The 20,033-nt window shown below is 48.6% G+C and overlaps 1 pseudogene; it reads right to left on the bottom strand.

Moving 5' to 3' along the window:
* Positions 1 to 1,768: 1,768 nt before the first annotated feature.
* LOC105824074 lies at positions 1,769 to 2,651 on the bottom strand (annotated as a pseudogene).
* Positions 2,652 to 20,033: the final 17,382 nt, after the last annotated feature.

The following is a 20,033-nucleotide window of genomic DNA, read 5'->3' as shown; positions in this document are numbered from 1 at the left end:
GTCTATGTAACAATCTCCCTTAAGACTGGTATAAGCCCGAAACTTTTTGGCTCTGAAACAAGGGTAAAAATCATCATGTGAATTATCACATTTCAGACATCCCAGATACATTCTGGAGGGCAAGGGAGAGGGCTATTGATGACTGTAAGCGGGAGACAGACAAGGATTAGAATGGGGAAAACATCGTAACCAGGAAAGGAACCCCACCGCAGCCAATATAAGATGACTAATAACAGTCTTTCCCCTGGCCCCCAGTCCTCTGGGGCCACTGAGTAAAGTCCAATGCCCAATAGCAAGGTCAATAGTCCAAACAGGCCGATGGCGATGTAACAGGCTGGCTCGGTCATTCGGCTTGGGTGTCCTCTGGTGCGGTTGCTGGGCCGCCGCTACGCCAGAGGTGGATTCTCAGTGGGTCCTCTGGGTCGTGTTGTGCTGTCCAGACATCCCGGTTCCCCTCAGGTGTGGCCTTCTTTATTCTCGTGTGATGAATCCAGGGCGCTATTCCTGCAACTCTAACAGCAGTGGGCGTGATTAAGACTACAGTGTGGGGGCCTGTCCAGGTGGGCTCTAGTGGTGTTTTCCTCCCGTCTTTAACCCAGACCTAGTCTCCAGGCTGAGAGACTGGGTGTGAGTGGACTGGGTTTCCCATTGCTGTAGGGATCTTTTCTAGAACACTGTGATGAACCTGACTCAGGGTTTTGGACAAGGAAGATAAGCTGAGTGTGCAGGGCCTTCCATATAGGATTTCAAAGGGTGAATATCCTGTCGGCCCTGGAGTGCCCCTGACTGTAAGCGATGCTAGACTAAGTAAGTCTACCCAAGGTAACCCTGTCTCTTGGCATAGCTTCGCGAGGGTGTTTTTAAGGGTCTGGTTCATGGGCTCAACTTTCCCTGAACTTTGGGGTCTGTATGCGGTGTGGAGTTTCCACTTGACCCCTAATATCTTAGTTAAAGTCTGCATGATCTCTGCTGTGAAGCTTAGCCCAGGGGCCAGAATAAATTTGCCATTTCATTTCTATGGGAACTGTGACTGCCATTATCACGGGCAGTGACAACAAGAGGTCAGCCGTACCTTCGGGGTGGAAAGTGATTTGGGCCCCCAACTTGTGCAGGAGGTCCCGTCCCAACAAGGGAACTGGATAATCTGGGAGGTAGAGAAACTCGTGTGTTACCTGATGTCCCCCAAGCTGACAAGAGCGGGGACTGGCAGAAAGGCCTGGCTACCTGGTCTCCAGTGGATCCAACTATGGTTGTCTCTCGCCCTGTGAGAGGGGCGATCTGGGTGGTCACCACTGAGTGCTCAGCCCCCGTGTCCAGCATGAAGGTTACAGGTCGGCCCCCCATGTCCACAGTGACCATGGGCTGCTGGGGGCCAAGGCTGAGGGAGCCCGGTCGGTCTTATTCGGAGTTCACGCCTGTGAGGCCAGTTAGGTCCTGGGTCTCTGGTTTCATCTGGAACCTCCGAGAAGGGCCTTGTCTGGGGGGGGCAGTCTTTCAGTGTGGGCACTCGTTTTCTCCAATGTCCTGTCTCTTTGTAGTATGGGCATTGGTCCGGTCTTAGTGTCCCCTTTCTGCAGGACTCCTCTCAGGTTTTATACTGAGCCCTGGGGTAGACACAGGGGCCCCGAGTGCCACTGCCAGGAGGGTGGCCTTATGTTTTATCCTTTTCTCACTTTTCTTCTGGGCCACACGATCTTGGTTCCGGTACACCTTTTGGGCCACCTATAACAGTTGAGTGATGTTCATTCCTGCAAAATCTTTTAGTTTTTCAGGCTTCCGTGGCATTGGGTGGGGTCATGGCAATGCAGACGTCCCCCTCGGGGAACTTGTCACATTTGAGCATCTTGGGCCAGCAGAAGCTGGAGAAACTGCATGGGAGGCTCGCAAGAGTCGCGCACAGCCTCGAAGAGCCAGCGGCATGGGTAGATGGGCAGGTTGAGGCAGACGGGAATGAAGAGTGAGCAGAGAGAGAGAGGCGGAGGGGCCCGATCTACACGGAAGCAATGCAATGTGTCCCACTCTGCGCGGCTGCTGCGCTGGGGCTGCTCGTCTTCCAGGTGTTTGCAGACGTTTGTTGCTTTGGGCCCTGCCAACTGCAGGATGCCATGTCTGGCCACATCGTGGAATGGGTGACTCGTGCTCAGCGTGGGGTCCTGGCCAGCCATGGGCACCGCCGAGGCCTTCTCACTGCACCCAGCTTAGCTGCCGCCTCCTCACTCCCCACAGCACTCAAGGACAGGATTCCAGCAGTCACCAGCTCAGCCAAGGAGCAAGCCTAGAGCATCACGGCAGTGGCACAACCTGCCGTCACCTGCCCCCGATGTACCACTTATCAGAGAACAAAACTGAGGCCAGTGGGGGGGCAGACACTTGCATCTGCGTGCCCACGCGGCGGTTCTTGTTAGGCAGGGGCACCCAGCTGCTGGCCTGCTGCTTCACCTCGGCCATGGTCTCGTGCTCCAGCAGGTTGGGCGGCACCATCCTCTTGTAGCCCACGTTGTGGCACAGCCGCAGGTCTGCTGGGATGTCCACGCACTGCGGCGGCCTGGCGTAGAAGCTGCCGCTCGGGAGCGAGCTGACTGAAAGCTCACCTAGTCGTACTCACTGGGCAAGCCGGTAGTCAGGAGCGTGGCTGTCAGCGCCAGCACCATGCCTGGGCCGGCCCAGAGGTGGCCCCCCTGGGCCACGCCCTCGGCCAATGCCTACTCTGTGCGTTGGCTCTTTTATGTCAGGGCTGCCCGCTGCCTCCGTGTGCCTGCCACACACTTCCAGGAGTCTCTGGGGATAAAAGGCGCCATCCCTAGCCCTGCCCGGCTCCGCGGCCACCCGCTCATGCCGGGTCCTGGCCGGTGGTGGCCCTCAGCCTGTCGCAGGAGCTGGGGCGGGAGCTCACGCGGGGCGCGAGGGGCGGGGCATGGGGCACAGGCAGCGGCCAGGGACTGGGAAGTGGAGGGATGGAGTCGTGTTCTAGGCAGAACGGAGATGGTGAGGGAGAGTTTATCTTCTGGTGGCCCTTGGTGAACCGGCTTGGGGCTGGGATCAAAGGGGCCCCGCGACCGCTGGGCGGAGAGTACCCTGTTCTGTCCCTTCTCTACACAGAACAGGACCCAAGAGGGCAGAGTTTGGGCAATTCCTAGCCAGGAATCAATATAAGGGATCTGATCTGGGTGTCCTGGGGTGCTTGTAACTTGTTTCCAGACTGCCTGGGTAATAGAAGTGTCAGGGGGGCCCGAATCGGGCCACCTAACTCCAAAAGGACAGCCACTCTACTTCGCAGAGTGGAGGCGATTCAGAGTCATTTTAACTCCACAGTCACCAGAAAATCCCTTCTTAAAATTTTTGATCATGCACCTGAGTGCGATTGGTTTGGACTTGGTCCCCGCATAGTGTTCCTACTGGTTGGAGTCGCACAAAGCGGGGGGGGGGTGTACTTTCAGTTGTCCGCCTGGCTGCCCCCCTTGCAGGGATTTTAGGCACGTCTTGGCTAAAGGTGCTCCCATATAATTCCCGGGCCAGGTGACTCCCTTTTCGGGGAGAGTGAGTCACCATTATGCCTTGTGACGTTGCCACAGAAACGCAGGTACGGACCCAATGACGCTCTGTAGCTTTTGGCCCTGGAGCCGCAGCACTCAGACTCACACTCACACTCACACAGAGGCTATTACATTCCCACTCTGGGAATTTCAGCCTTTCCTTTAGGAGATGATCAGTCTCCTATTCTGTCCTTAGATGGGCCTGGCTTCCTTTGGACAGGGTCCCGGGACCTTACCATGGTTCAGATGGTTCAGATGACCATTCCTGGTTGCCTACACCTCAGCGGTGTACGGGCGGGTCCGGAGAGTGTTGGCCGATGGAGCCCTTCTCAACAGAGAAGAAATTCTCCCCAACCAGGGTCTAGGCATCTGGATTCTCGCTGGTCATCAGGGCCAGTCGGCCGATGTCTCTTCCTGAGCCAGTGGCCCCAACAGCCAGCGCAATCAGGGTGTTTCCCAGGCAGGGAACCAAAATGTTGCAGCGGAGATGACCGGAAACAGACCGAATAGCACACAGAAATATTGACGAAAACAGGTTTTACCTCACACCGGCCAGCAAGACTTAGAGGGGAATATGCTCTCCCCAAATTCTGAACACCAGACAAAGAGCATAGCAGTCTTTTATACACTCTGCTTAAGGAGGATGGGCATGGTTATAACAGGGTTAACTTTAGTGAGGCAGAGTCCTAAGCTACTTCGCGGCCTGGTACGCTAATTGCTACAGATGCTTTATGAGGGCGGCAGCTGTTGGGGAGGAGGCCCAGGGAGGAAACCTGGTAGTGGAATTTTCCACTTTAGTGGAATTTTCCAATTTTCCACTTCATCTATATCTATCTATCTATCTATCTATATATGTATGTATGTATATGTTTTCCTTTCTGTCTCTTCAGTATATGGTTAGAAAATGTTATATGTGATTTATGCTCACTGTGTTGATGTTGAGAGAGTACATGTTACCAAAAACTTGGCGACTTGGCCACTTGTTCACGAGGCCAAATCAGAACAAGCACAAGCAGTTTGAGGAGGAAGGAAAGAGAGTTTACTTTGCAAAGGAGGAAAGTGGTAGACCTTCTTGTCTCAAAATCCAAATTTCTTCAACATAGGCAGAAACACAGAGCTTTTAAAGGGAGGGTTCTCAGCTTCAGGCAATGACTGTGGTTAACTGTGCTAATGGCCCATCTCTGCCAAAGACAAAGCCTGTGAACCCTGCCAGTGCACACCTGGGGGCTGGAGCCACCTGGGAGTTGTACTTAACCTGCCTCAGAGATGCAGGCCCCAATGCAGTGCCCGCAAACAGTGGGGGAAGTTTTAAAAAGATAGAAAATCTTTTTGTCGTTTTTATTTTTTTATTTTATTTTTTCCCCAGGCCATTTCCTCTGTTACACATGGGTCAGATGTAGTAGGTTCAAAATACATCTAGCTTCATGATGACATCTCTTTAAGTTTTAAATCTGTATTCTGTTTGTAGAGAAAGAAAGGGAGAAACTAAATTAGTTTTAATGAAGATATCACGAAGAGGTTGAATGAGCTGACACATAAATGAAATAGTCACTAAAAAATGTCCAAAAGAAACTTTAGGATAATAACAATGCTCATTTTAAAAGCCCTTTTGATTAGTGTCAAGTTAGAACAAAATAACACCTTTAAAAAAGGCTGCATTTTAGTTTCTGCCTACATGTTTGGCACATATAAACTTGGACATTTTGATAAGACATTTATAAACATTGAAATATATTGACTAAGACGGTAAAACTTAATTTCTGTAGAATCCCTGAGTAGCCACTAACAGGTCTGGACCATGATTTGTAAGTTATTTTGCAATGATGAATCTGAGACATTGTAAGAAAATTCCTTTATTCATTCATCAAGTGTTTACTGCGTGCCTAGTATGTGCCCGGCAATGTGCTAGAGGCACATTGGAGATGTAGCAATAGAAGCTACCCCCCTTGCTCTAGGTAAGCTCTAGGCCAGCAGATAGCATACAACTCGTTTAGTGCTTTGCTATCGTTGAAACAGAACCGGGAGTTATTTGTTTGCATACTTTACAAAATGATATGTAAATAGGCAGTTCTATGAACACGTCCAAACAGTGCTGTGAGGTTTTGTGAGCACCGTGGCCTCACTAAGGGGACCTCTCATGCTGGGCCCTGGGCTTGCCCAGGAAAGAAAACGAACTGATGCAATGTATAAGGATGAGGACTGAACTCTGATATTTTTCTTTGCTCCCCAAAAATTCCTTTCCAAGGGGGCCTGGTGAGTCACGCCTACAAATGATAAAATCTCAGTAAATAGGTTTACTTCCCGACCTGATTCCGGGATAGCGTCACATGAAGGATAGAAGACCCATATCTTAACTCAAGCATTCCTTTCCGCTGATTCCTGGTCTTTTGGACAGAGCCTAAGTCTTTCAGCCAATCAGTAATTAAAGAATCCCTAAATCCACCTATGACTTGTAAGGCCCCTGCTTTGAGATGTCCCACCGTGTTGGGCCAAACCAATGCACACCTTCCATGTATTGATTTATGACTTTATCTGTAATCTCTATCTCCCTGAAATGTGTAAAACCAAACTGTAACCCAGCCACAGCGAGTCCACTTGCTCAAGGCTTCCTGGGCATGGCTCCGGGTCATGATCCTCAAATTTGGCTTGGATTAAATCTCTTTAAAATTATTTTACAGACTTTGGCTTCTTTTCCATTGACAAGGACTACTAACCATGATACTGAAAACAGGGGGGGCCTACTAGAATTAATTAAAAATGTTAAAATTACATAAGCCTATTTATGATTTGATTTATAACACAACAAAGAAGTGTCTGTGGTTTCAAGAGCATAAGATATTGTTCTTTTAATTCTTTTATATTTTTTTCTTCTGTATTTGACATAGTTAGGCCTTTGTGGAGTTTGGGTGACATTTGTCGTGTGATTTTAATTCCACTCTAAAATGAATTTTCTACATTTTACAAAGAACCAGAAAAATAAAAATAAAAAACCCAAACAAAGCATTAAGCCCTGGGAATTTGTGGTCTCCTGTTTCCTGCTGCCTGTGAGCGCTGCTGCTGCTAACGCCCTAAATAAAGCCAATATTTTGCGAAAGGACCATTTCCAGAATATGCGCTTGCATATCTGTGGTCTGCCCATGGACTCGGCAGACGCTGCTGTTTTCATGATGGCATTTTCCAGCAGAGATGAAACAAATATTGAGGAGTTGAGCTCCTTTCTTTGTTATATCAGATTGAAATGTAATGTCAGCTGTATCCAGCTTTAAATAAACTCAGTGAATAAAAATCTAGACTTCCAAAACAGATGCAATATATTTGAATAAAGATTCACTTGGAAGTCTGTATTTGCTTTCTCTTCCTTACAGTCCGTGGCCTATATTGTTCCTTGCAGTGATCTTTTAAAACCTGGGTTGAATCCTCTCATCTCTGATGCTTCAAGTGCTTGCAAGCCTCCCCTTTACACATGAACAAAGCATTTTAACATGAAGGAAGAGGCCCTTCACCCCAGCCCCGACTGGATTGGTCACTGGTGTGCACACAAGCCCAGCTCAAAGTGTCACCCCTCATCACGTAGCTACGTTGCCTTGTGGTCTCCAGGTCACTGAGGGTCCCGTCGCTGGCCCAAGGTGTGTCCTTTCCCGGGAGACTGAGGAACGCCAGCCTGTTGCCTGCAGAGTTTGGAACGAGGACTCGCTGCAATCAGATGTCACCCTGCGATGCCGGGAGTCAGCCCAGGGAGCCCGCGCAGCCCCCGGGTGTCCTTCCCCACCCCGGGGGTGGCTCAGGCTGGAGCCCTGATACTCAAACTGTGGTCCCCTAGGACCAGCAATGTCTACCTCCCCTGGGAGCTTGTTAGCACTGCTGCACGGTTGGTCCTGCCCCGACTTACTGGGTCAGAAACTCTGGGGTGGCCCCAGCCCTGTGTTCCAGCGGTTCTGAGGCACATGCATTTGGGAACCGCTGCTGTAGATGAGCACAGGCCGGCTCCCCAGTCCACCGACTTCCCGAAGCAGACGTGCATTCAGCAGGCCCCCAGCAATTCCTGCGCACGGTGCAGCTGAGAACTAGCTTTCCCGAGTGCACAGACTTGACTCCTTCCGACTGTGTTCCTCTAGGTTGGTGGAGAATAACCATGAGTCACACAGACAGAGTCCCTGCTTTTACAGAGCTTGCATTCCAGGTGGGAGGGTGGGGGAGGACTGACAATAAAAAGCAGGGGAAAATAGCAGATAAAAGTAGTTTCAGAGTAATGGCTCTGAATGAAAGAGAACAGTGAGAGAGACACAGAGAGAGAGAGAGAGAGACAGAGAAAGGGCAAGGTGAAGACAGCACGGCCAGCCAGGCCTCTCTCCAGGAGGAGAGCCCACGTGTGCTCACCTGGAGGGCACCTCCCTAGCAGGTGTTGTGAGGTCACTGGGTTTGCTGCACGGTCTCTGACTCGGTAGGCCCAGGGTGGGACCTCAGTGTGCTGCATTGTCAACAACCTCCTAGGAGGTGCTGTTGCTGCTGGTTTGAGAACCCCAGATCCAGGAGAACATTTTGGAAAGCAGACACGACCTGTGTCAAGACCTGGGGCCTTGGGGAGGGCAAAGGGGCACAGGCTGCTAGGTGCAGCCTGGGGCCGGGACAGTGGGAGGCCAGGGGTCGAGCCCGGCAGGTCACTGGGTGTCTAGTAGGCCATGGGATTTCATTCTCTGGGCAGGGGGCTATGGGCGGGATGTGGCAGGGGAGGGACATGGTCTAATTTGGATTTGTAAAAGATAGCTTTGGCTTTCTGTGGAAGGATGGATTTAGGGGTAGAGGTGAAGCAGAGGGAAGTTTGCCAGTTGGTCCCTGCTAGAGATGATGGTGGCCTGGAGCCCTGTAAAAGGCCAGAGAGCACAGAAAGGGGGGTGCTTTGGGATATTGTGGAGGTGGAGCTGACAGCACTTGCCGATGGGCTCTTCGGGCTGGGTGACAGGAAGGGAGGACCAGATGCCTCCCGGCCTAGCTTCTGGGAAGAGCTGATGCCCTTCAACAAAGTGGGAAGCCTGCCGTGGGAGCAGGTGGGAGGTGGGGTGGCAACACAGTGTTCTTCCTCAGATGTGTCAGTTTACCACGAAGATGAGACATCCCAGTGCTGTGGTCCCCAGCCCCTGGATGCAGACTGGTACCAGCCCATGGCCTGTTAGGACCCGGCCGCACAGCAGGAGGTGAGGGGGGAGGAGCCAGCAAAGCTTCATCTGCATTTACAGCCGCTCCCCATTGCTGGCATCACTGCCTGAGCTCCGCCTCCTGTCAGAGCACCAGCGGCATTAGAGTCTCATAGGAGCATGAACCCTACTGTAAACTGCGCATGGGAGAGATCTGGGTTGCACACCCCTTGTGTGAATCTAATGCCTGATGATCTGAGAAGGAGCTGAGGTGGTGATACTAGCGCTGGGGAGCAGCTGCAAATACAGATTGTCATTAGCAGAGAGGTTGCATTATGGTGAGTTGTATAATTATTTCACTATATGTTACAATGTAATCATGAGAGAAATAAAGTGCACAATAAATGTGATGTGCTTGAATCATCCCCAAACCATCCCCCCTTCCCCTGTTTGTGGAAAAATTGTCTTCCATGAAACCGGTCACTGGTGCCAAACGGTTGGGGACTGCTGTCCCAGTGGGAACATTGAGTTGGCATTTGGGTTCATGAGTCTGAAACTCAGGGATGTAGTCAGGGCTGCGGAGATAATTCTGGGAGTCATCAACAAAAAGGTGCTATTTGATTGAAGTCGCCAAACTGGCATGGAGGTCCAAGGGACTCAGTACTCCAGAGCATGCCTTGATTCCCAGCCTCCTTCTAGGACCCTCCTGATCCCTGCCTGGGTTGGCTGCTTCCTCCTGCAGTGGAGCTATCCTGCACCCCTTGCCTGCAGAGTAGCTGTCACCCTGCTAGGAATGAAGAAATCCTCTGAAACCTCCGGAGCCTGCGCTGCCCTCCTGCAAACTCCATCCACTTGACTCACGCCCTCCCCGCACTTGTCCGAATGCGCAGTTTCCAGGTGCTGGGCCTCTTGCCTTGTGCCTGAGCTGTGCAGGTGCCCACGGAGCTGGGATTCCCTGGCTGTGGCCACATGCACCCCTTCCCCTACGGCCATGGTGCAAACTCGCCCCCAATGTCTTGGTCACCCCATTATGCAGAGGTGTTTTATTGCCTGGTTACTGCTTTAATACCCTCCTACAGTAGTGCAAGTCATCAGGACTTGTGACGGGATGGGCTTTTTCACTTAAAAATATACTTTCCAAACAAAATTTTCAGATGAGCCCTTTCAACTTGATTTTCTTTTTCCTTTTCTCTTTTTTTTTTTTTTTGAGATAGAGTCTCGCTCTGTTGCCCTGCCTAGAGTGAGTGCCGTGGCGTTAGCCTAGCTTACAGCAACCTCAAACTCCTGGGCTCAATTGATCCTCCTGCCTCAGCCTCCCAAGTAGCTGGGACTACAGGCACGCACCACCATGCCTGGCTAATTTTTTTCTATATATTTTTAGTTGTCCAGTTAATTTCTTTCTATTTTTAGTAGAGATGGGGTCTCGCTCTTGCTCAGGCTGGTCTCGAACTCCTGAGCTCAAACAATCCGCCCGCCTTGGCCTCCCAGAGAGCTAGGATTACAGGCGTGAGCCACTGTGCCCGGCCTTTCCTTTTCTCTTTTTACCCCATAGGAGGCCTTTGCAGGTCTTTGGAGAACCTTCGTGTCCGTGTGCTTCTTTCTTTGGTCTGAATGGCATGTCCCTTAGGACTGATTTGACTATTAAGGAGTCACGTGAGGACTGAGGAGCAGCAGGTTCCACTTGCTGACTGTCTCTGGCAAACCATCGAGAAATCTGAGAATTAAATGACTCTACGTTATGTGCTGAAATATTCATTTGCAGAATTCGTGTTCCCATCTTTCCTCAGTGGTACCTTTGCTTTGTTTTCATGTTGTAGTTTTTCTTTCTATTTAATAAGCACAGTCCAATTCATCATAATCAACTACAGACAGTCCCAAACTTAAATAATGTCACCTGGGTGAGTCATGCCTACTGGAACACCGAGTGGGTCAATACCTGGTTTCTCTGCAATCTAAGTTAAAGTAAATTTTGCAGTCAACTTGAACAGGACAAATCAGCCAGTGCTCAACACTTTAAAGACTGGGCCGGTCTTGACTGTATGTGATAACCCAGTTATGCCAGTTCACAGACTAATTGCAAAGAATGTCAAGGTCTTTTGGAAGCACCATTATGTTTCTCAGACGCTAACAAACACTAAGTAATATCAAAAGACTAAACGCTATCTTAACAGACTGAAAAGCCTGCTACTGCTTCTAAAGTACCTCAATAATTATGCTCTGAATGTTCCTGGTGTGCTGGGAGAGGCTTATTTATTTTAGGCCAATCAGGAGACATATGGCACTTCCGTAAGTCTGGAAGGGGCAGTGGAATCTTGATGACTTCTAGGTCAAATATGTAAAACTACCAGTGGCCTCACACAGGAATAATAAGGTGCTATATGTGCTGGTATTTTTCTGGAAACACAAGTTAGAGTTGACAGAGACAGTCATAAAATAGATATTACCTCTTCTGTTCAAGACCCTTTTCCAGGCTCTCATTCCCTCCTTTTTCTGTGCCCAGAAACAATGATTGGCTTTTGTCCCCTCATTTAATTAACACTCTGTGACTGATTGCTGTGCCATGGGCACTATTGTAGGCTCTGGGGATGCAGGCGTGAGTAGCGTTGTGCCCTGTGTTGACAGGAGGCTAAGGGTTTGGTGGTAGAGACCGATGTGTCATTAACGTGGTGTGTGTGTCATTAACGTGGTGTGATCGGGATGGGGCGCCTTCGGTGGATGGGAGGCCTGTGACTTTATTTCCCAGGGGGCCTCTGGGGCCCGCTAGTTGAAACTTTGAGAAGGGCACAGTCAATAATGAGGCCAGAGATACAGGTGGGTTGGGATGAGGTAAGAAATTCCTCACACGTCAAGCTTGGATTCTATCTTCCAGGCAATGGTTAGCCACTGGGAGATTTTAAGCAGAGGTGTAACAATCATCAGTTTTGCTTTTGAAAACCATTTCTGGCAATAGGGTGGAGGACGGGTCGGAAAGGTGCTGCACCGAGAGACGGGGGCTTCGGAGGAAGGCAGTGGGAGGAGGAATGCGGAGAGGCTGGAGCCAGGGCAGCAGCGGCAGGTGCACGGGACTCCAGGGGCCTGGGATGGCGAGCTGTGTGCGCAGCGCCTCGGACAGCCAGTCCTGGGGAAGGGGAGTCGGGCCTTTGGAGGGGTTGGGGCTGGAGCTACAGTCTGAGAAGGCAGCACGTGGAGTTGACGCTGAGTCTACGGAAGGGGCTGGATCCTCCTGGAAGAAAGTTCCAAGGAGGGAGGAGGAGGGACCACAAATGACCCTGAGGAACAACACAAAGGGAGGAGAAACAAGACACTGTCTTAACAATACTTTGTAGTGAGCTTCCTTTTTGTTAATTTATTTAATTCTCAAAATTTTCCCAATCGATCAGGAAGGAAACAGGCTTATCGGGTGTGGTGGGTATTCTCTGAGCTGGGCACGGGTCGGTCAACACCTTCCCTTCCTGGGCGCTGAGGCTGCTCTTCCCAGGGAGGATGGAGGCTGCCTCTCCTCCCTTGAATCCGGGTTCATCTTCTCCACCTCGCTGGCTATTAGTAATAGAACTGAGACCAGTACTACAGGAGACCACGCCGCATCTCCCTCACAGAATGAAGTCCCATGCTAGGGGGAGCCACGCCACATGGAGAAGCCACGTGGAGACCCAGATGGAGGTGTCCCAGTGGTGGCCAGTGAGCTCTTGTGTCAGCTGGCGTCACTGCCAGCCACAAGCCGAGCCTTGGCTCCTGGTCCATGCTTGTCCTGCTCTGAGCTGCCTTGCCTGTGCCGCGCGCGTCCCAGAGCATTGCTGCAACCAGGGCTCACGTTCTTATAAAAAAACCATGCTTACGCAAAGGGCATATTTGTCATGCACGAATGTTTTGCTAAATGTTCATAATAAAAATCCTGGTGCTTTGTGCAACCTAGTTTGAAATGTCTCATCTAAAAATAAAGCTTTGATTTCTTTTTTCTCAGAAGATCGTTTACTGGCACCATAATCCTTAGAAAAATTCTTCTGGTTTTTGTCCTTAAATTTTCTTTCGTATTTCTATTGCTTCTTGATACAACTTATGGTGCCAGGAAGCTATTTATGTTTACTTAAGATGTTTTAATGATCCTCTCCAACTTTAATTGTGGCCAAAAATTCTTAAGCTTTTACTATGTTTGTTCAAAATAAATACTAATAAAAAATCATATGTATTTGATCTTATTGGTTTGCTAAAACAATCTGCAAGTTTCTACCAATGATATGGGAAAGGAAAAATAGTCCTTGGTTTGACTTACAGAAATCTTTACTTCTGAGACTTTTCATTAAAAGTTATATACATATTTAAAGTCTCATTTTCATACCTAAAACTGAAAATAATTCGTGAACTTTTCTTGGGTATATATTATACATGGTTGAGTTGTTCAGAAATGTAAGCACTTTGGCACAGGATCATATTCTTGTTTTACAAAGTTAATAACTCTTCTTAGTCTTCAGTCTTCCTTCAACCACACTTTTGGTAGACTTGACCATAAGGCGATGGCTCTGACATAACTTTCAGTTGTTCTGTATTTTTCTATGTACTCTTCTTTGTTTATTATGATCCTTTTCTCCATTTTTTTGTGAGGGATCTTGGCATATTCCAGCATTTGTATTTTAAAAATATTAAAAATTTCTCTTTATTCACTAAAAAAAAAAAAAAAAAAAAAAAAAAAAAAAAAAAAAAAAAAAAAAAAAAAAAAAAAAAAAAAAAAAAAAAAAAAAAAAAAAATCATTCCATGGATACAGTCTAAAGTGTAAAAAGTCCTTTAGAGTTTATCTTGTTTGATTGTGAGTGAGGAAACGAGAGCCCTGAAGATCCTGGTGCTATTCTGGGTTGTGTGTCAACAGTGTTCGTTTGCCGGGGCTGCCGTGACAAGCACCACAAACTGAGCGGCTTAAACAAGACAACTGGATTGTCCCCGGTTCTGGAGGCTGAAAGTCTGCACCCAGGGTGTTGGCAGGGCTGGTTCCTCCCGAAGGCTGTGAGGAACAGCCTGCACAATGCCTGGCCCCAGCCTCTGCTGGTCTGCTGGCAGTCTTTGGCGTATCGTGGCTCGTAGAAGCATCACCCTTGCTGTTCACCTGCGGTCTCTCTGTGCGTGTGTCTGTGCCCAAATTACCCTTTTCATAAGGACACCAGTCATATTGGATTAAGGTCCACCTTAATGACCTCATCATAATTGAACTAATTACATCTATGACTTTATTTCCAAATAAGGTCACATTCTGAGATTCTAGGGTCTAGGATTTCAACATATGAATTTTGGGGGCACAAGTCAACCCATAACAAATAGTATTCATTAAGTGTGCCTTGTGTGAAGTCCTTCCCTAGGGGTTACACACCCCCACACACTGCCTTCCTTGTGCTGGCACCGGGGCTGAGGCAGAACAGGCCACGCACCTGCAAACATTCACACATCGCTGGGTGGACAGACGCATAAACACGTAACCACAGTCGATGAGCAGTTTTTGTAAGAGAGATAGGAGCAAAGTGCCCTGGGCAGAGAAGCAAGTTACCCTCTGCCTGGGAGAACCAAAGAGGGCTTCCGGGAGGAGAAATTTACAGCATGCACAGAGGACAGGCTTATAAAAAGAGGAGATCACCCTGTGCAAAAGCCAGGAGCAGAGAGTCCTTGCGGAGGGGCCGGCAGCGGTGCCTGGGGGTGGTGCTAGAGTCTGCAGGGCTGTCTGGTTCATATCTTAGCCAGAGAATAGGGTTTGAACTCGAATTTCTGAGAACAAATCCTTGGTGTTTGTGTGCATTTTTTCTTTTCTTGTTTTTATATCATGCCTTTTACTATTGTTGAGGCACCTTTACCTATATATATATATATCTTCATTTTACCTTTAAGAAAAACTAGATCTGATTTATCTTGCAGTACACACGGCTGATTTTTAACTCCCTCTTAAGTTGGACACTGGGGCGGAGGAGCAGGCTGGCTCCGCAGGCGCGGGGTGTCCCCCTGGCTTGAGGGGTGTTCTTGTAGACCTTACACCCCTGCCTTCTGGAAGGTCCCTGGAGAACGCGGGCACAGGGTGGCAGCGCCGCTCTGAGCTCACCTTACGTCAGCACTAGCTGTACTGGTCGTGCTGGTCTCTGGTATCTGGAGACTCAGTCTCCCAACAGCTCCGGGAGGAAGGCTCGGGACCGTCTCCCGTCTACCGATGAGGAAACCTCGGCTCAGAGAGAGAAGTCAGAGAAGTACCGCAGAGAGACCTGCCCCAACACCTCCTCCGGCCCGCGGTTGCCCTGGGGAAACTAAGGTCCCGCAGGGCAGAGGGACGCGCCCAGGCCCCAGGTGGCACAGCGGCAAGTCAGGGAAGCCCAGACCCAAGCCCTCTCCCCTTGTCCTGGGCTGCTTCTGAGTTATAGCTTTCAAGCCTCATGCCATTCTCCGTGACTTATCATAGGGGTGTCGGGAAATGAACTGCTCCTTACTCTTGAGTTTTGTCTTATTTCCTTTTAAAGTTTTCTGTGCATCTTACAGCTCAGAGTGTCTTGCCCGTTGTGTGCAGAGGGAAGAACTGACTTCGTGCATTGATGCATCAGACCTTGGAGCTGGAAGGGCACTTGGAGGCCGCTGACCCAGCCTCGCGCTCTCGGAAGGCAGGCGCTCGGTGCTCGCGCACCGCGGTGTGCAAAGCTCGGTGCCACCCGCTGGCGAGTGCATGCGCGTCCTAGTCTTGTTCACCCAGGAGGAGAGGCGGCTTCCAAGGCGCTGGCAACTTGCTCCAGGTCAAACAGAGGTGCGGAAGCCTCCCCTCCCCCACGGAGCTTCCCTCCCTCCTGCCTACCTTTCTTCTTCACTCAGCGGCTCACTGCGCTCACCTGCTCTGTCACACCTGTCCTAGTCTCTGGTAGTGCCTGCACGTGTCCTTAGTAACGCTTACCCCGCGTGCGGTTCCGAGTACAGCCGCATGATTCATTTTGTGTCCTGCACTCACTCCGATGAAGCCTATTCTGTTCACCACTGGGACCCCGCGACTCAGCACAGACCCTGACACACACTGGGGCTGCACAGCTGTCAGTATTTGCAGGATGCACGAATCCAGAGCGTTGCTCTCAGTGGCCAAGGTCTCCCACTCCCCAGCACTGCAGAAGTCACGGGCTGGTAAGTGCAAGCGCTTGTGGCCTGGCGGGTCTTCCCTGTGGGTGAAGACCAGTTCCCACCACCCGCGCCAGGCTGTCCTCGCTCCTTACTCCTCTTTCCGTGCATTCACGGTTCGTGTCAGCATGAAGTGCATCAGAGTGGTGTGTGCTGACTGTTAGTCTAAACGAATGTGTTGAGGATTTCTCCAGGGCCTAGTATAAAAGTCATTAACTTTTTTTCTAACAAAACCCAAAACCGAGGCCTGGAGGGCCAGACAGGTGGAGACCCTGTGATGTTTGCCTTCAGTTGATGTAAAAGGCAAAGCCAATCCAGACCCAGGGTTTTCTGCTACTAACTTCAGAGTCTTTCAGGTTTCCATGGAAACAGATGCTGGCTTGGCAAAAACATGGTGTCCTAAAATTTTTTTAAATGGCAAAGATTGCTGAGCCCTGACCTGGACAATTTTCTTGGCAAAGAGGACATGAGAAGCTGAGGGCAGTCAGAGAAAGGAGTGGCCCTCGGTTCTCCTTTTGGTGGGGACTTGCTTTGCTGTTCTAATCTGCCGTAGAATCACACGTTGCCACCCTTGTTCCCAACAGCCAACGACAATCAAATTTGCACAATCTATTCAATTGGCTCTTTTGGTAAACTTTGATTTTTCCCTGCTGGCTGTTGGCTCATTTTTATGGTTAATTCTTTCCTGATTTTGTTTTTTCCCCTCTTTTCTATTTCTCTCCTTTGAGCTTCTTTTTCTGATAGACTTCAGGACTCAAAGATGTGGAAGCTATCAGAATGTTCCTGTCCCCCTCTCCCCGCCAAGCCTCATGCTCCCTCCCAGCATCTCCCCCAGGGGTTCCTCACCCTCTGCGGGAGAGTCTGCCATGATGCGGAACAAATTAATTTGGAGTGAACTTGTCAGAGGCTTTAAAATGCCTTTTTTAGATTGAGTAACTTTTTATTCCCATAAAGAAGTTATTTAATTTTCTTTACACATGAAATGTACATAGCTCACTAACTCCTCTCATACTGAATCTTCTCTCTTCTTTTCCCGGGGGACTCACGGACTCCCAGAGAGCTGGAGGAAGGAGCTTCCACGTGACCATTGCCACTGAACCGCAATATGTTAGGAAGATGGCCAAGGACAGGTAGATGTACACGTTCTTTAATGACAAGGACAGGAAATGCAGAGAAGTGGCTGCAGAAAGCAGAAATTGGCATGGAATGTTCCTGATGGAGGCATGGCTTTCAGGCTCCCCCTCACCCCCAGCAGAGGGTGACAGCTGTCCTTTGGATCATGTTGTGGTCCGTGTTCAGGGGACATGTCATCATATTCTCCACCACAGTGGAGGCCCCTGGGAGGTCTGCGCTGCCTGGCTCGTCCTTCCCTGTGGACGCAGGGGATCTGCCACGTGCCTGCACACCCAGGGGACAACCAGAGAGTGGAAAGCAGCCCATGGCCTTGCTGGGACTTTGTGGCTGGGGCAGGTGGTCAGTTTCCAAAGGTCCAGTCAAGAGTCCGTTTCTGCGGCACCAAAGGCATCATTTCATCCATCCAATTATTATTATTCTTTTATCGTATATTCATGCCTCCAATTATAACATCCTAACTTAACCCATGAGGAGACTGGCCCAGAGGGCGGCTGGCTGCCCCAGGACACAGTGCCAGCAGAGCCAGCTCAGTTCTCCTCCCTCCTCTAGGCCTTCCTGTGCTGTGAGGTCACCTTCTGCCCTTTGTCCATTCTGCTCATCCATCAGCACCACTCTCCAAGCGTGGCCCTCAGAACACAGCACAGCATCCCAGCCACAGTGCGGAAGAACAGGGCCACCTCCCTCACCCCCCGGTCGGCCCTGTCACCCAGCTCAAGGGCTCTACTGAAAGCTGGAGTCATATCGAGTTTAGAGATTGCTGTAGTTTGGTTAAAGGACTAATGCTGACTCAAAATTAAACTGAACTCATACCAAGGTAATCCTGGAACTGGAGATTGAGTATACTTTCTTGTTTCTTCCTAAATTCTCTCAAGTTGTTGTTTCTGCTAAAATGTGCTTATATTCGAATGCCAGCATGATAGAATTGGTTGAGTGAAATCACATAAAAACATGCATTAAGGGGAAAGATATTAGATGCTGAGAAAATCGGGTGATATTGAAAATTTTCCTGCTTCTTAAAGATAGTCTAAAATGGACATTTTACTATAAATAAATGATTTACGTATGGATGATGAATTAAGAGCTACAGATCAAAGCAAAAGCATGCTGTAAAATATTCCGCATGTGTGAGGAGTAAATTCAAGTCTGTAGGGAGAGAAAGTGACTGCCATTTGTAAGTCTGTTCTCACCCGAAGCTTTCACTAGCTGTATGACGTTGTCCAAATCCATTCTTGTTTTCCACCTCTCAGACGATGCGGTGAGTCTGTGCTGGATGAGCCTGAAGACTTTCCTGGCTCTAACATTCTTCGTTTCACAAGTCAGAATATACATCATTGGGTGATAATTGGCTGGGTTTGGAGGCTTGCAGTTAGGAACCGGGCAAGCACCTTCTTTAGCTCTTTTACAGTCTTGCTGTAGCTGTTTTACTTTAGAAAGCGGGGCTGATATTTCTTTGATTGGAATGAAAAATAAACTTTTGTATCTGTTGAAGAGGAGGCTCTCCTCATGTGCCATTTATTTTTTCGAACACCCACAAGCTAAGTTGCTAAGGGAGCTCCATGAAGTCAACTTTACAAGGTTAACAGATGTCAGTTTTCACATCATGCGGTTTATGAGACATTTCATATCAGCAGGACTTTAAATGATGTTAAAAAATACTCTCCTTGGCATTAGCCAGGGCTGCAGATCACTTTCTTATTTTATCTCCACAGACCGGGTAGAGGTTCTTACTCGAATTATGTTGCCATCATAAAGTACAGCACTTGTACCCAAAGGGCAAATTACAGGAGAAGAAGGACGAGTCGTTCACGTTGACGTCCTGTCCACTTGACTGGAACACAGCAAGTAAGACCCAGAAAGCTGGGGCACGAAGGGGAGATCAGGTATTGTTCATGATTTACCCCAAACCAAACAACCGTTAAAAACAAAAACTGAGTAATCAATCGAGTAAGATGTCAGTACTTTGTAGATTTATATTTTTTAATAAATGTTAGCCCACTAGATGGTTCAATATTCTTACAGAGATAGCTTTCCAAATGTGGAAGCTCACTGGATAGAAGCAGATCCCAGTGGTGAGGACACAGGCTGCTCCTTCCGATTCTACAGCTGTGCATTTCGGGAGAGAGTATGGGCATGTGACCAGCCTCACTCAGCCCGGCTGGCTTCTCTTCCTTCTTGCAGACATATTTTAAATTGCATAGCAGTTAACATGTTTGAAGGCCCTTCCAGGACTACATATCAAGGTGCCCTGAACTGACAGGCGGGGTGTTTAGCTGTGTTTGTAGCTTCTGTGTTCTCGGCGCTTTAACATCTGCCCTCCGTGCTTCTGCCGGATGCTTGTTCCTTTCCAAGAACTACTGGATTCTGAGAAAAGCACGATTACTTGGCTCTTTTTCCTTCCTCATGTAAATGACTTAGGTGAGGTTAGATGAAAGGCAGGAAGAGTACCAACATGTTTGAGCAGGCCTAGAGCTCCAGGGAATTAGGAGACTTTAACTTCTGTCATTTTTAGTCCATTCTCATACTTGCCAGTCTGTGTCGTTCAGATAAAAGGGAACAAAGTCTTTGAGGTTCGTGTTCCACCATTATGTCAGGGTTATGTTTCTTTCTCTACTCAGTGCTGGAAAGGATGTTTTAAGAGAACTTGCTGACTTCAGTAGGATGACCTTTGAAGGTAAAGGAAGTGGAAAGTGGATTTCTAATAAAGCCTATTCAACCCCAGTGAAGATACTAGCTTTTAATTTCATGTGATGTTTTCTTGCTTTTTCTTTTATTTTTTGGTCAGTTAATTTATTAAGAGGCCACTGATACTTCTATTTTTTGTCTTTGTTTTTTAAAAATCAATCCAAGCAAGGTGAGCAGAAGCTTCTAAATCTTAATAAAGAAACTAAACCTTAAATGTGAAATAAACTTAGAGAAAAAAATAACAGTACACTTTATCTAATTATTTGGGAATGAAATGTTAGAATTTGGGGGGTTAGATTCACAAATACATCCAAATCATGCCATGTATTTTCTTGTCTCCTAGGTAACTGCTACAGCACATTTGAGTTTTCCTTGAAAAAAATCAAAGTCTTATATAACAAGCTGGAAGACAAGAAGGCAGAACGTATATAT

Source organism: Propithecus coquereli, unplaced genomic scaffold (genome assembly GCF_000956105.1).
Source record: "Propithecus coquereli isolate 6110/MARCELLA unplaced genomic scaffold, Pcoq_1.0 Scaffold71, whole genome shotgun sequence".
Taxonomy (NCBI): Eukaryota; Metazoa; Chordata; class Mammalia; order Primates; family Indriidae; genus Propithecus; species Propithecus coquereli.
Note: the sequence above shows the minus strand (reverse complement) of the source record. Positions and strands in the feature narration are given on the sequence as shown.